The sequence below is a fragment of the Cheilinus undulatus genome, linkage group 3 (assembly GCF_018320785.1).
Source record: "Cheilinus undulatus linkage group 3, ASM1832078v1, whole genome shotgun sequence".
Taxonomy (NCBI): Eukaryota; Metazoa; Chordata; class Actinopteri; order Labriformes; family Labridae; genus Cheilinus; species Cheilinus undulatus.
This window is the reverse complement of record NC_054867.1, coordinates 51,934,112-51,950,731: the sequence shown is the minus strand read 5'-3', so window position 1 is coordinate 51,950,731 and position 16,620 is coordinate 51,934,112. Positions and strand designations below refer to the sequence as shown.

The 16,620-nt window shown below is 38.2% G+C and overlaps 1 protein-coding gene across 1 annotated transcript in view; it reads right to left on the bottom strand.

Annotated features, from left to right (window-relative positions):
- LOC121504004 (sodium- and chloride-dependent taurine transporter-like) overlaps window positions 1-7,933 on the bottom strand; it is a 63,559-nt gene extending 55,626 nt beyond the window's left edge. The window contains exon 1 of the mRNA XM_041778632.1: window positions 7,715-7,933. The gene's annotated coding sequence lies outside the window, so the exon portion shown is untranslated. The remainder of the gene's footprint in view (window positions 1-7,714) is intronic.
- Window positions 7,934-16,620: the final 8,687 nt, after the last annotated feature.

Here is a 16,620-nt window from a genome sequence, read left to right as displayed (position 1 = left end):
GCTCCAGCCGTGTAACTGGGTGATGTTTCTATTCACTGTGTCACTCGATCGGCTTTCATTTGTAGAAACCACTCTGGGACGGTGGCTGTGACCCTGGCTGAGATTTCCCCAACACATTCCAATAACCTCAGGTTACTCACTAAATGATTTACCAGCAAATAAGCCTGCTGCTCTTCCTGAAACCCCAGAGCTGCTCTGATGAACTGACAGGAAGACCTAAAAGCAGGACTATATTCACTAACAACTTTAACCCTTGTGCCCTCCTCGGCATTTTTGGCCATTTTTCTCAACTCTTTTTTTTTTTTTAATTTTTGATCATTTTGTCAGTTTTATAGCTTATGGCATGAATTTTTGCATGAACTTTTCTTTCTAGTTAAATTTTTGAAATCCAACATGTTTTACTCTTAAATGTCATTCATACTCTCTCAATGAATTTTGGCACCCTCTGGACACCGTGTTGGCAAAAATGTACACTTGCAAAAAAAACTGCTATTAAATCAGCATACATCAATATATTTTTCTACTTTTTTTCACAAATCTCTTTAACAACTTCAGAACTTCAATAATTTTCAAGATTTTAACCCTTTAAATGCCAGTTTGATGATTTGATTTTTTATTTTTTTTGTACTAAAAAAAAAAAAAAAAAACACAAAAAGTGAATTATTTTCCATAAAATTAGTAGTGGAAAGATGGGGCTTTGGTGCTGATGAGAGTCTTGGATAGGTCAAAGATTGCCTAAAAAATTGATTTCATTGCACTTGTATTTTTTATGTAGTGCAAGCTTTAACATTAGGGCACCTTCTGGACACCTTCGAGGCAAAAAGGTACATGTACAAAAAAAAAAAAAAACTGCTATTAAATCACCACACAAAAAAACAACTTCAGACTTGTTCAAAACTACCAAACATTCAGTAATTCTCAGAATTGTAACCCTTTTAAACTTACATAAAACTCTCCATAATATAACTGGCAAAAATACAAGAATTTGGTGCATGGTCCTACAATAAGTAAATGGTTGAATCTGGTGAAATACAGAAAATATGTCAAATATCTCTAGGTTTCTTTACATTGAAATGCTGACATTAAAGAATGCATGATTTTATACTGCAATGACAGTGAGATTTAAAAAATGTGGTATTAATGGAAGTCAATAAGGGCATTTTTGCCTCTAAGATGTCAGGAGGGTATTTCTGACATAACATAAAAAATACTAATGCAATCAAATCAATTTTGTTGCTAATCTTTGACCCACCCAAGACTCTTATCACCCCCAAAGTCCCTTCTTTCGTCTATTATATAGAAAATAATTCACTTTTCTGTTTTTTAGTAAAAAATAAAATAATTTAAATAATTCAAATAATCAAACTGGCATTTAAAGGGTTAAAATCTTGAAAATTATTGAATGTTTGGTAGTTTTGATCAGGTCTGAAGTTGTTAAAGAGATTTATGAAAAAAAGGAGAAAAAATATTGACGTACGGTGATTTAATGGCAATTTTTCTGTATGCGTACATTTTTGCCTCAAAGGTGTCCAGGGGGTAGTAAATTTGAGGGCACATGGGTTAAAATCAGCGAAAACGGTTGAATCAACAACTTTTAAGGTTCGGTTTCAGAATTTTTGCATGGAAATTTCTGAGCAATTTCAAAAGTTACTACTTCTATTTGATATAATTTCCAGAGTGGAAATGTAGAATGTTATGTCACAGATTGCTGCCATTCTGTTGCTGTATCTCAGGAATGTCTTAACTTTACTCACTGAGAACCACATATGGAAAAACGTTAGAGTATTGGGGCCACTTTGATAGTCAAACTAAAAGCACAAGGTATGCTTAAGACCTGAATATGCCACAAGAAAAAAGAAGCCTATATCACCGCCTTTTAAAAAGGCAAATAGCCAATCACTGGTCAGGATTTGGGGGAATCAGATTTAAGGAAGGAAAAAGAAGTATCAGCAGAAATCATGCCAATAACATCGTGCATCTCTGCTTGTCACAAACTGCGATTATTCTCTACCACTGGGTGGAGTAGCAGGTAGACCCACCTTGCAGTCATTTCTGTTATTGGTTCAATGAGAGCTCCCTGGTGGTGGAATCTATATGCACTGTGTTCACTTCCAAGTGGATACACTTCCCATGGAAGTGATGCATTTCATGTCCTCATAATCAGATCTTTGGCATGCTGCCTGCCCCGTTTCAATGCAAAGATACTTTCTTAAAGAGGTGCACATCAGGCTACGTGTGCAGACTCACAGCTATGGGAATCTACAGCATATGTTATAGATACAAAGCAGAATGATAAATCAGAATTAACCAAGTGAAACAACTCCGCACAGTCAATTAGCCGTGTTTGTGGGGTGTGTCCTCTGGATGTGATGGTTGTGGTTAAAAAGAGTGTCACACATCGGACTTAAAAGTAGCCAAGATAAGATTAGACTAAAGGCCAAAAAACCACATTAAAAACTTTTTGCTTTTGTTTTTCTAGCAGGGCTGGGTCAAATATTTTCATCCTGACTCATGTGATAATTATCCAATCAGTAGTGCCAAGTATCTTGAGTTTAGTTTGCAAATACGGGGCCTGACTGGACCAAACGTGTCCCTACTTCATGACTCATGAAGGCATGAGTTCATGTGAACAGAAGCAAGCCAAAGAAGATGATAACAGGATAAAAGACACAATGTTTTCAGGCTATAATGGAAACCCTACTTCTAAGTGCTGCAGCCCCTACAGTTGTTTGTTTCTGTCTAGTTTGCAGTGGATTTGATGACTGCTGCATTAATGATTAATGGATTAGATATCAAGATATTCTTCAGGATTTCAGAGATTACGTTATATTCACAAATTAAAGCAAAAGCTCACCTGCAATGAAATGTGCTCTACCAACTACTCACTATAGAAGTCTTAAGACTTCTATAGTGAGTACTGATAAATACATCCTTGGAGGTTTGGCTCCGATTTGGGTAATTTTCCACAGTAAATTTGGTCCAAAATCAACCAGCTGACAGCCGTTAAACTCAGCCCTCTGTAGCTTTATTTTTTCTTTCTCTGCAACCACAGGACAAGACAAATGTAGAGACGTGTCTCCAAAATTGATACAGGCTACCTATGCATGTGTTTACTTCTTAGCAATGCATTTAAAAAATATTACACAAGGCATGCAACTTCTGCAAACTGAAACACATCTGTGACACCAAAACAAAATGATAAATCTTGGCTTAAACTTTGCATTGACTGTACAACTTAGTGGGCTGCACAACCAGGGGCACTACACCGCGTTCCACATTATTATGCAAATGACGTTTTTCTCTGATTTTCTAAATAGCAATGCAAATGACAGTCATATTTTTCAAGTCATCAACAGTTAGAGTATAATTCAAATGTTGTTGAACAAACTTCATAATGATAACTATTATTTTTTTAAAATAAAAACCTAAAAATGCACTTTTCCACATGTTCCACATTATTAAGCAGGCCACAGGTTTCAGCAATATGGGAAAGAAAAAGGATCTCTGCTGCTGTAAAGTGTCAGTGTAATGCCTTGGACAAGGAATGAAAACATTCGATATTTCAGGAAAAATTAAGCATGATCATCGTACTGTGAAGAAATTTGTGGCTGATTCAGAGCACAGACGGGTTTGTGCAGACAAAGACATAATGAGGAAGGTTTCTGATGGACAAATTCATCAGATTAAGAGAGCAGATGCTAAAATGCCATTACAAAGCAGCAAACAAGTATCGAAGCTGCTGGTGCCTCTGGAGTCCCACCAACCTCAAGGTGTAGGATCCTCCAGAGGCTTGCAGTCGTGTACAAACCTACTATTCAGCCACCCCTAACCAATGCTTACAAGCAGAAATGGTTGCAGTGGGCCCCGAAATACATGAAGACTCATTTTCAAACAGTCTTGTTGACTGATGAGTGCCATGCAACCCTGGATGGTCCAGATGGAGGAGTAGTGGATGGTTGGTGGATGGCCACCATGTCCCAGTGAGGCCAGGACGTCAACAAGGAGGGGGTGGAGTCATGTTTGGGCCGGAATCATGAGGAGAGAGCTGATAGGCCCCTTTAGGGTCCCTGAAGGTGTGAAAATGACCTTGGAAAAGTATATAGAGTTTCTGAATGACCACTTTCTTCCATGGTACAAAAAGAGAATCGGGCCTTCTGTAGCAAAATTTTCTTCAAGCATGACAATGCTCCATCTCATGCTGCAAAGAATCCCTCTGTGTCATTGGCTGCTATGGGCATAAAAGGAGAGAAACTCATGGTGTGGCCCCCATCCTCCCCTGACCTCAACCCTACTGAGAACCTTTGGAGCATCCTCAAGCTAAAGATCTATGAGGGTGGGAGGCAGTTCACATCAAAACAGCAGCTCTGGGAGGATATTCTGACATCCTGCAAAAAAAATTCAAGCAGAAACTCTCCAAAAACTCACAAGTTCAATGGATGCAAGAATAGTGAAGGTGATATCAAAGAAGGGCTCCTATGTTAACATGGAACTTGGCCTGTTAAGATGCTTGTGATTGAAATAGCTTTGATTTCAGTAAATATGACCCCCTGATGCTACAATTTCTACAAATGACCATTTTCAGTTCTTTACAACCTATAAAATGTTTTAAAAAGCTGTTGTGCTTAATAATGTGGAACAGCGCATTTTGAGGTTTTTATTTTTTTAAAAATTATTTTTGTCAGGAAGTTTGTTTAAAAACATTTGAATTATGCTCTAATGGCTGATGACTTGAAAAATATTCTGTCTTTGCATTAATATTTAGGAAAATCAGAGAAAAATATCATTTGCATAATAATGTGGAACGCGATGTACATACTTGTGCACTGACATATCCACATAGCCCCCCCTCCCAAACCATAAGGCCAAGTCCTGATAGAGGCTTACTGCAAACAATTATTTGTCCAAATAATCTGAAGTTGCTGGTGCCAATATGATTATTTTATGGCTTTATATCGTGTTGGAGTCTCCTGATTTAGGATAATAAATTTCATGCATGTCCAGGTCAAGGTACCTCTGATAGACTTGAAACTCTCCTTATGTCCAGTTAGGATCTGGGTGTTGCCAGCTTAGGGGCACACAGTCAAAAAATGACTGTAGATTCCGTGATGTTAGGCCACTAAATGTGCTGATAACTCTGAGAACTGCCACAATGCTGACTAAGTGTGGTTGGTCACCAAATTTCTCCACCATCACACATCAGGCAGTTTAACACCAACATCAGTGCAACTCTGCAGCACGTTCAACAATAAGCAGGTTCATCTGGGATCAGCGATTGGTGCCATTAGACTCTTTTTAGGCTTTGCTTTCATCTACTTCAAAGACAAATCATTAAAATAACCATTAAGAAGTAGAAAACGTGACCGTTTCAGAGCTGAACTCAGTGTTTCCATGTAGAGAACAAATACCTTGGAAGCTTAGCTCCAAGAGATAACAAGTCTGTAATTTTCCAAGGTTGAAAATCATCCAAAATCAACCTGACGGGCAGCAAAAAGCAACACCTCTACAAGCTGGGTAGCTGTGTTTTCTTCCTAAACCTGTTTTAATCTCAGCCAAGATACACATGATAAATGCACTGAACTGTTAAAAGGTAAACAGGTGCGCCCTCCTCAAATTTACTACCTTACTTACACCTCCGAGGCAAAAATGTACATGTTAAAAAAAACTGCCATTGAATCAGCATACATCAATATTTTTTCTACCTTTTATTCATAAATCTTTTTAACAACATCAGACTTGCTCAAAACTACAAAAAAAATTATAATTCTCAGAATTTTAACCCTTTTAATGCCAGTTTGATTATTTGTAATATTTCATTTTTACAGCAAAAAAAAAAAAAAAAAAAAAAAACACAAAAAGTGAATTATTTTCCATATAACAAATGGTAGAAAGATGGGGCTTTGGGTGTGATAAGAGTCTTGGATGGGTCAAAGATTAGCAACAAAACTGATTTGATTGCATTAATATTTTTTACGTAATATCAGAAATACCTTCCTGACACCTTCGATGCAAAAATGCCCCCATTGACTTCCATTAAAACCACATTTTTTAATCTCACTGTCATTTCTGTATAAAATCATGCATTCTTTAATGTCAGCATTCCAAGGTGAAGAAGTCTAGTGAAATTTGACATTTTTACCGTATTCAACCAGATTGAACCATTTACCCACTGTAGGACCATGCACGAAATTCTTGTATTTTTGCCTGTTATATTATGAAATATTATCAAAAAAATACAAGGGCAATGAAATCAATTTTGTTGCTAATCTTTGACCCATCCAAGACTCTCATCAGCACCAATGCCTCTTCTTTCCAATATTAATTTTATGGAAAATAATTCACGTTTTGTGTTTTTGCTGTAAAAAATGAAATATTTCAAATTATTATCATATATTTAAATGGTTAAAATCTTGAAAATTGTTGAATGTTTGGTAGTTTTGTGCAGGTCTGAAGTTGTTAAAGAGATTTTTGAAAAAAAAAAAAAAAGTAGAACAAAATATTGACATATGCTAAATTTAATAGCAGTTTTTGTATGTGTACATTTTTGGCCTTGAAGGTGTCCAGAAGGTACAAAATTCATCGAGAGAGTATGAATGACATTTACGAGTAAAACATGTTGGATTTCAAAAATTTAACTAGAAAGAAAAGTTCCCGTAAAAATTCATGCCACAAGCTGTAAAATTGACAAAATGATGACAAATTAAAAAAAAAAAAAAACTTGAGAAAAATGGCCAAAAATGCCCAAGGAGGGCACAAAGGTTAAGATAACTGCACATATCAGCTCATCTGTAAACATTTTAACAGTGAGAAACTGCTTTTCTCACTGTTTCGTCACTAAAGCTGCACATCAGAGACTGAACGCCAGGGAGAGTAACCGAGACAAAGGTAGAGAGAGAGAGAGAGAGAGAGAGAGAGAGAGAGGAAGCAGCGCACGATGTGCAACGTGCGGCTGACGAGCATCACCACCTTCTCACTGCTGAGCGCCTCACTTCCCTTTTCTCCCAGAGTTTAAAAACGGAATTAAATAAAGGAAACCAGCATTTAAAGCGGCAAGACATCTCATACACCGCTACAGCTTCCGTATCAGAAAGATCTACATTTGCAAAACTACTCCTTGGAAAGAAAACAACAATTTAAAGACACAAAAGTCTCATCTGGACTGCCCCACACCTTACATAAAGACTGAAAAGCTGACCAAAAAGGTCAATTTGGAATCAAAGATGCGCGCAACAGCAAATCACTTGCACCTTGCGCGTGGAAACACTTGTCAATAAAGAAATAAGGTAAACTAAACATCTCAAATCTAATCATGTTGCGTTTGAAGCTGTTAAAAAAATAGCAAATCCATCAGTGATCTGTCCAGAGCGCGTCTACGGCACAGAGAAAGAGCCTTTATCCTAAAGAAGATCGCAGCTTCCACACCAAACATCCTCGCATCCACACCTCCAGCAGCACCAGAAAAGGCAGCAAAATACGGCTTAATACTTAGCATTTGTTTGTGAATCTCTCTTAAAGTTTTGCAAATTAGCCTTTTTTTTCTTTGCAAAAATGATTAAAATAACGGACGTGTCATTCATGCACAATAGAGACAAAAATAAAGACGTTAATATAGAAATTAAAATCAACAAAGAGGGACAAAACGCCAAAAGGAAGCGAATCCACCCCCTGTGCCATGCGTTCAAGGTGTGCGTAAAGATGTCGATTTGTTTCCCGTTACCTGTTCTGTTGATGTGATTTTTTCTTTTATTTTGTCCTTTTAATGTCCTTATCGCTCGGTCCCTTGTCCGTTCCGTCTTGTCCGTGTCCTCCGGTGTCCGTGAGAGAGACTGAGGGCTGGACGCGTCGGTAGTCTAGATTTCAGCTTGCTTATAAGCTTCTCTTTCTGACCTTTGTCTCTTAAAACGGGGAGAACACAGACATCAGCGGCAGTGGAAAATCACCGGCTTGCCTCCCCTCAGAGCAACAGGAGAGCTGTGTGTCTGACGCGTTCAAGGACTCAAGAAAAGCTCGGATTTTTCTCAAAGAGCACCGTTAGACCGTACTTGGTTTAGTGAGGGTGCAAACTATGCAAACAGAGGATGTTGGCTTATCAGGTTGATTACCTCAAATATTTTCTAAAGAAATATTGGGTAAGACATTATTTTTCATATCGATATGTTTTATGCCAGCAGAGATTCAAAAAAATAAAAGCCATTCAATAAAACAAAACAATTCATATCAAACATAAATTATTCAACTCTGAATGAAAAGGAGTTAGAATGAAGAGTAATCTTACAATGTCTGCCCCATTTTCACAAAACATTAAGTAGCAAATCATATATAGTGCTTAACAAATTTATTAGACCACCACCCAAAGTAAGGCTGCCCTCAATTAACAGAGTTGGTAATCACCAAAACCACTTTTTATGTTTCTGCAATGGTTAATACACCAATATGTAGAAGCTCTTTAACCCAAATGATATTTTTAATGTTAAAATATAATTATTATTGTTATATATCAATTTGCAAATTTACTGATTTACAAAAAAAAACTGAAAAAATAGTAAAGCACATTATTATTTCTTGATTAATATGTCAAATTATAGTTATGTACTTGCAATCCCGAACAGAAAAATGAGTTTTAGTGGTTGGACGTTATGCTTGATTCATTTCTGACTTCTCAGAGAAGCCCAGTGAGCCGGCTCAAATTTGGGTGAATTCAGTTTGAAATTCCTCATTCCTGTTCAAAATGGTAAAACGTGGAGAGCTTACTGAAAATGAAAGAGTCCACATTAAAGCACTTCATGATGCTGGATGGTCTCTGAGACAAATAGGGAAAGACATAAAGTGTTCTCACAGTGTGGTCAAGTATGCTTTGGAGTCAATTGCAGAGACTGGTACTTAGTGAGCCAAGGAAGAGGCAGGAAACCAAAGTTAACTGAAGCAGATTTGAAGTACTAGAGACAGGAGGAAGACCACTGCTGATGTCCAGGCAGAGATGAATGCTTCTAGATCAGAGTCTGAGAAAGTCTCCAGAATGACCATAAGCAGGCGACTGACGGAACAAGGCTTAAAGGGAAGAATAGCTGCTAAGAAGCCATTATTGAGGCCTGCAAACATCCAGAAATGCCTCAGATTTGCCAGGGAGCACAAACACTGGACTGTTGATGACTGGAAGAAGGTAGTCTGGACGGACCAGTCCAAGTTTGAACTGTTAGGTCAGCATGGTCGTGTTTATGTCCACAGAAAAGCTGGAGAACATTTTGATGCCAGATGCATTGCACCCACAGTGAAACACGGTGGAGATTCCATTATGGTATGGGGTTCCATTTGTGGATACGGCGTGGGCAAATGAGTGCAAATCCACGGTATCATGAACAAGAACGTCTACCACAACATCTTAGTGCATCATGGAATCCCTTCTGGACTGAATCTGATTGGTTGTGGGTTCATATACCAACAAGACAATGACCCCAAGCATACTTCAAAGCTGTGCAGAGACTATTTGACCAAGAAAAAGGAATCTGGAGTACTGGAACTGATGGACTGGCCAAGTCAAAGTCCAGATTTGAATCCTACTGAACAAATTTGGGATTTAGTGGATTCAAAGATTGATGGCACAGAAGTTTCATCTAAAGAAAGTCTGTGGGAACAGCTAGAAACTATTTGGAACTCAAAAACAAAAGAGACTGTGGAAAAGTCCATAAAAACAATACCAGCAGGAATGCAAGCTGTTATCAAGGCCAAAGGAGGCCATACAAAATGTGAAGTTTTTTGGTTATTATGTGTGGAAAAAGGACTATTTAGTTGTTTCAGTTTGTTATTTGCCAAATAAATAAAAATAACATTTTTAGTTTTAAACAAGTTTTTGAAATATTTCTATAATATTTATGTTTTCTTGTTTTATGACAGGTGGTCTAATAAATTTGTTTAGCACTGTACATGCATGATAAAAAAGGCCAAGACAGCTGCTCAAATCCTAATACCAGCTCATAAATTAGAATTCCAATCACAAAATCAAAATTATGTCACCACAACACCAAAATAAATTGACCTTGTTTCTTGGTACTTTCTCACGCTTTAGTATTTCTCTTAAACATAACGTTTGACTTAGACTCTTTGTTTTCTCTGTCAAGATTTTTAACTTATTAATTAGGAGCATTGATATTATTAGAAAAATCAAATCATATGAACACATGCTGATACCACTGCAACAAAAGTAGAAGTCCTAAACATCAAATAGTAGATAATTTATTGTTTTCAAAAAATGAAAATTACCCTTAAACTGCTGTGCACTGTCTAGAGTGCATGAATACTTTGTGCAAAATTGGGAAAGGTGGATGATGCTGCAAAGAAGTGAGGGTTACCTTGGTTTTTGGTGGCATTGTGAGTAGTTTCAGGTATTTCCACATTATGCTGAATACTATTGTATCATATTATATGTATTTTTCTATGATGTCTTATATTGTATCATATTATGTCATAACTTGTGCTACTGGACGGTTTTGTATTTTACCATGAAGTATTGATTGTGTTATATGGTCTCTTGCATTGTGTCCTATTGTATCCTAAATAACATATTGTTTCATGGTTTATTGCAGTGATCATCAACTGAAGGCCCGGGGGCCACATCAGGCCCCTCACGCTTCCCATCTGGCCCTCAGAGGGCAAAATATGCCATGCTTTTGTTTAAATACAACCTCTAACCTAGTGGCTTATCAGACAAGTAGCACAATAGTATTTCGGTAATCTTGCACAGTAAACATACTTATCATTGTTATCTTGATTAAAGTTGCAGTTTTTGGCATCAGTTTTCCACAAAAAGCTCTTTAAAAGTGCCATTTTCCTATCTTAGAACCTTCACGGACAATCTGTTTCCTGCACATGTTTTTAGCCAATCATAACACAGCATATCAGTATCAAACTCAGTGACAGACATCAAGATGGCTCCAGAAATATGTAGCTAAAATGTCTCAATCGCCCTCTTGTTGCTGGCTGCAGTAAAGGTGATAGAGACTGATCTCACTGTTAAAGGCTTTAAGTTCCATTAATTTTGGAAGGATATTTTTACAAGAATATAATTGGACAAAAATGTTGAATTTATTTATTTTTTATTATATCTATATTTATGTTTATGTCAACGCCTGGCCCCCACAGCATTGGTCAGAAAAACGCTGTCCCTTGTGAAAATGGAGTTGATGACCCCTGTTTTATTGTATCCTGTAGTATCAAATTTTTTTAAAATTGTATCATCTGGTATGGCCATGGGTGTAGCTCGGGGGGGGGTACTGATTACCCTGGCCCACAGTAGGGAGGGGTCCTTGAGAGGCCTGCAATGAAAGGTGTGTTTTTATTCAGCACTGCAAAATAATGCAAGTAAATTCAATTCAACCAAAGTCAAAAATATTGCTCATAAAAGGGGAAATTATGGTCCATCTATCCATCCATTTTCTATACCGCTTATTCCGTTCCGGGTCATGGGGGGACTGGAGCCTATCCCAGCTGTCATCGGGTGACAGGCGGGGTACACCCTGGACTGGTCCCCAGTCAATCGCAGGGCTGACATATAGAGACAGACAACCAGGCACACCTATGGGCAATTTAAAGTCACCAGTTAACCTAATGAGCATGTTTTTGGTGGTAGGAGGAAACTGGAGTACCTGGAGAGAACCCACGTGTGCACAGGGAGAACATGCAAATTCCGCACAGAAAGGCCCTGACCAGAAGCAAACCAGCAACCTTTGTGCTGTTAGGCAACAGGGCTATCACATTGCACCGTATCATATCATATCATATTGCATTGCATCATATCTTATCATACCCTACCATATTTATTTAACCTTTTTTTTAACCAGATAAAACCCACTGAGATCAAGATCTCTTTCACAAGGGTGACCTGGCCAAGAGGTCAGCAGCACAGGTCATAATACCATATCATATTGTAACCCATTTCATCACATCTTGTTTCATTTCATATCTTATTGTATTATTATTGTATCCTATCATATTGCCTCCTTTCTTATTTTATTGTTTAACATTGTATCTTATCAAACTCTACTTCGTTTGGATCTTATTGTATCATATTGCATCCTATTGTATTGTACGGTGTTAAATAGTACTGTATCAATTTTGTATCCTAACAAACTTGTGATGTTGTGTTGTTTCAGATCTTATTTATCCCGTCGTGTTGTAAAAATTGTATCATATTGATGCTATTGTTTCAGATTTTATGCAATGGTATCGTATGGCATAATGTCTGACATACTGAGTAATAATGTATTGTATATATGATGTGTCATAACCTATAATTTCAAATATAACCGCACTGTATTAAAAAGAATCAACTTATATCACACCCTCAGCTCTTTTATGTATTTTTAATCCATTTATATAATCATATCACGCAGCAGAGGAACAAATAAAGATACAATAAAGATGAGTTGAACTTGCATCATTCCATATTGTATTATAGTTTATTATATTTTTCTATTATATTGTATCTTCTAATATTATATCGCCTCATATCTTACTGTTTCATATAGTACTATAGTACATGTTTTTTAACTTATTGTACTGTGGCATCATACCAGACTGTATCCCATCATATTCAATGTATTTTTCAATGTATATATTATATCCTATATTCTTATTCCAGACTGTATTTGAATGTATCACAACATATGTATCCTGTAATCCTTCTTCTGCAAAAACAACACATTTCCAGCCCCCTTATTTCCAAACACTTTCTAGTAATAGCCCTCCAAGACTCAGTGCAATATTTCTGTGTAGCATGATGAATGTGGAGATCTACGAGGAGTCCCTGAATGCAGCATTAAGGAGCATTAAAGTGGCAGTCCCCCCCCACTCACCCATTTCACGAGTTGGTTGGTTGGTATCTTAACCGATCCTGACGGGCACACGCACAGATTCTCAGGCGCGCTCTCGGCAACGTATACCCTCCTCATTCCCTTCTCCATCGCACACCCTCCCCCTCCACCTCCCCCTAAAACGCGCGTGTGCACACGATCAGCCGTGCACGAGACGTTGGGAATAAAGGAACACAGTGTGAGGAGTCTGTGCAGCTGATTCTGCACGTGTTGTATAACAGTAACGTTTGTTGTTGTCACTTACAATTTAAGTCTGTTTCAGGCTTATTCTGGATGCTACATCAGCTGAACTGAATAAAGCAAAATAAATTATATTTGATAGACGATTTCTGAGACCTCTACATCCTTAGAGAGATCATATTTTATCTAATACTGATAAAAACAACCAGAATGCATACTGCGCACTAAATGTTTACCAATTAGCAATATAAATTATTTTTAATGGAAATTTTAGCCAGTTTTATAAAAGATTAATACAGAAAAATATTCAGATTGTTACTGATACTTAAAAAGGGGTATTCAATGGATTTAGTCAACATAATTTACTCTCATTTTGTGCTCTATTTTATTGTCCACATTCTGAAAATGAATGTATTGTATGTGAGACGTAAGACATATATGAGGTGATGTCTTCAGTTGTGTTCTTGCAATTTATGCATTTTTAAATTCATATAGCATTGTCTTCTTATTTACATGCTGACGTAATCCAAATAAGAATTCAGAATTTGTTGTATTAAATGTGGAAACTGTGATATTTAGGACAGATTCTGCATCTTTGCTTTAATGCAATTGACCCTTTGTGGCAGCTGATTTGTCCATTAACACTCAAATCAGAACCACCTCTCATGGGCCATTCAGGGCTACTTCCAGTTAGACAAAAGTTTGTTCAGGTTTGTTCAATGCATCATGGTGATAGCTTGGTTAAAAGGTGGGCTTAGGATGTCTGCAAGAGCAGCTTAGAATATCCACATTGTATCCAGAACCACAGATGAGGATGGCGTTTCTCCCCCTGCCCTAAGAAAAAATCATTTTTTTGATACACTATATTGCCAAAAGTATTCGCTCACCTGCCCTGACTTACATATGAACTCAAGTGGCATCCCATTCTTAATCCATAGGGTTTAATATGACGTTGGTCCACCCTCTGCAGCTATAACAGCTTCAACTCTCCTGGGAAGGCTTTCCACAAGGTTTAGGAGTGTGTTTATGGGAATCTTTGACCATTCTTCCAGAAGCAGATGTGTGAGGTCACACACTGATGTTGGACAAGAAGACCTGGCTCTCAGTCTCCCCTCTAATTCATCCCAAAGGTGTTCTATCGGGTTGAGGTCAGGACTCTGTGCAGGCCAGTCAAGTTCATCCACACCAAACTCTCTCATCCATGTCTTTATGGACCTTGCTTTGTGCACTGGTGCACAGTCATGTTGGAACAGGAAGGGGCCATCCCCAAACTGTTCCCACAAAGTTGGGAGCATGAAATTGTCCAAAGTCTCCTGGTATGCTGAAGCAGTCAGAGTTCCTTTCACTGGAACTAAGGGGCCAAGCCCAGCTCCTGAAAAACAACCCCACACCATAATCCCCCCTCCACCAAACTTTACACTTGGCACAATGCAGTCAGACAAGTACCATTCTCATGGCAACTGCCAAACCCAGACTCGTCTATCAGATTGCCAGATGGAGAAGTGCGATTCGTCACTCCTGAGAACGCGTCTCCACTGCTCTTGAGTCCAGTGGCGGCGTGCTTTACACCAGTTGCATTGCACTTGGTAATGTATGGCTTGGATGCAGCTGCTCGGCCATGGAAACCCATTCCATGAAGCTCTCTACGCACTGTTCTTGAACTAATTTGAAGACCACATGAAGTTTGGAGGTCTGTAGTTATTGACTCTGCAGAAAGTTGGCAACCTCTGCGCACTATACGCCTCAGCATCCGCTGACCCCACTCCATCATTTTACGTGGCCTACCACTTGGTGGCTGAGTTGTTGTTGTTCCCAATCGCTTCTAATTTGTTATAATACCACTGACAGTTGACTGTGGAATATGTAGGGGTGAGGAAATTTCAAGACAAGACTTGTATCACAGTACCAGGCTGGAATTCACTGAGCTCCTGAGAGCGAGCCATTCTTTCACAAATGTTTGTAGAAACAGTCTGCATGCCTAGGTGCTTGATTTTATACACCTGTGACCATGAAAGTGATTGGAACACCTGATTTCAATTATTTGGATGGGTGAGTGAATACTTTTGGCAATATAGTGTACCTCCAGAAGGCCAAAGCAAGCCTTATTGACTGGCCTTACCAAAGCCCTGACTTGAATCCTTTCGAAAATCTGTGGGGGAACTGAAGACGAAGGTCCATGCCAGAGGAAAAACCTGGTGGAGTTTGAGAGATTGGCTGAAGAAGAATGCGCTAGGGTTCCTTGTGTGAATAAAATTAAGACAAGCCTCCAAAATAAAACTAGGGTGTTTGGAAAAGCTGTGTTAAAATGTCTTGCCCTGTTTGACAGCGGTTGGGAAATGCTTTAAAAAATGAAGTGTTCAAAGGGAAGATAAAAATTTCATCCTTGTCTGTATCTTGTTTCCTAAACCGAAGATTAATTATGAAAAATGCCTTCTTTGGATTTAACCCTGTGAACAACCAAACTGGCATCTCAGCCCAGTGTCAATCACAAAGAATACTTACATGCATAAAGAGAAGAGAAAACACTTTCATACTGACAGTATGGGATGTTCTGATCATATGATGTAATGTAGACATTGCTATCCTTTAATTTTAACTCACTAGCATTAATGTTGACTTATTTCAGGTCAAGTAAGCAGATCAGAAAGTCTGACACATCTCATTTATCTCTCTTTGTTAAACAAGCACTTTATTGATGTGCTGCAGAGGAAGGCCAACATTTACCGGCATCACTGGCATAAAACATCTGTGATATCTTTGACTCTTTTCCCATGTTTTTAGAGATTGGAGTAATCCTCATACACCCTACTGTCTCTTTGATGAAAAAAGAATCAAACCAGTAAAAAATGAGTCAAATCATGGGGTATTTGCAGTTGTTTTGAATGGGATTAGGCCAACAACAAGAGCCGAGTAGCAGTTACCAAGGAGATCATTCCTTGACAAAGAGTCATTTGCATTTAACAATTGGCTTCAGTTTACTGTGCAGAAAGTATTGATTAGCTGTTCTGTTTGTCCTCCTTGATAAGGTCTTAGTATGCAAGGTTTATTGGCTCACTACAGGTCTGTTGCCATGAATTATTGGGCATCATTGATGCTGAATCGACTATAGCGGTCTGCATGCAAGGCTGCAGTGTTGCCTAGTTGCTTGATAACTCTTTTACTCATTACAAGCAATACAAGCCTCTTTTGTATTTATTTGGGGTTTTTATGTCTTTATTGATCGAGGAGGACAATGGATAGAGTCAGAAACAGGGATGAGAGAGTGGGTGACAGATATTAGAGATGGGCGATACCATTTTTCAAAAACTGGATACGATACAGATACTTTCTGATGTAATTCTATCAAGACTGACACTGATACTTAAGAAGAATGAACAAAATATTGGACAAGCAAACTTTCAAAAGGTACACATTTCAGGCAAATAAAATATACAAATCTGGTAAGTCTCCAAAGTCATGTGACACATAAACAGGTAAGGCATGGCTGATTGGTCTCTAAATTCCTGTGACACGGACGAGCAGTAGCCAAAACAGTCTGGAGGAGAGCGGTAGGGAGGGACTCAGGGGAGACCCATTT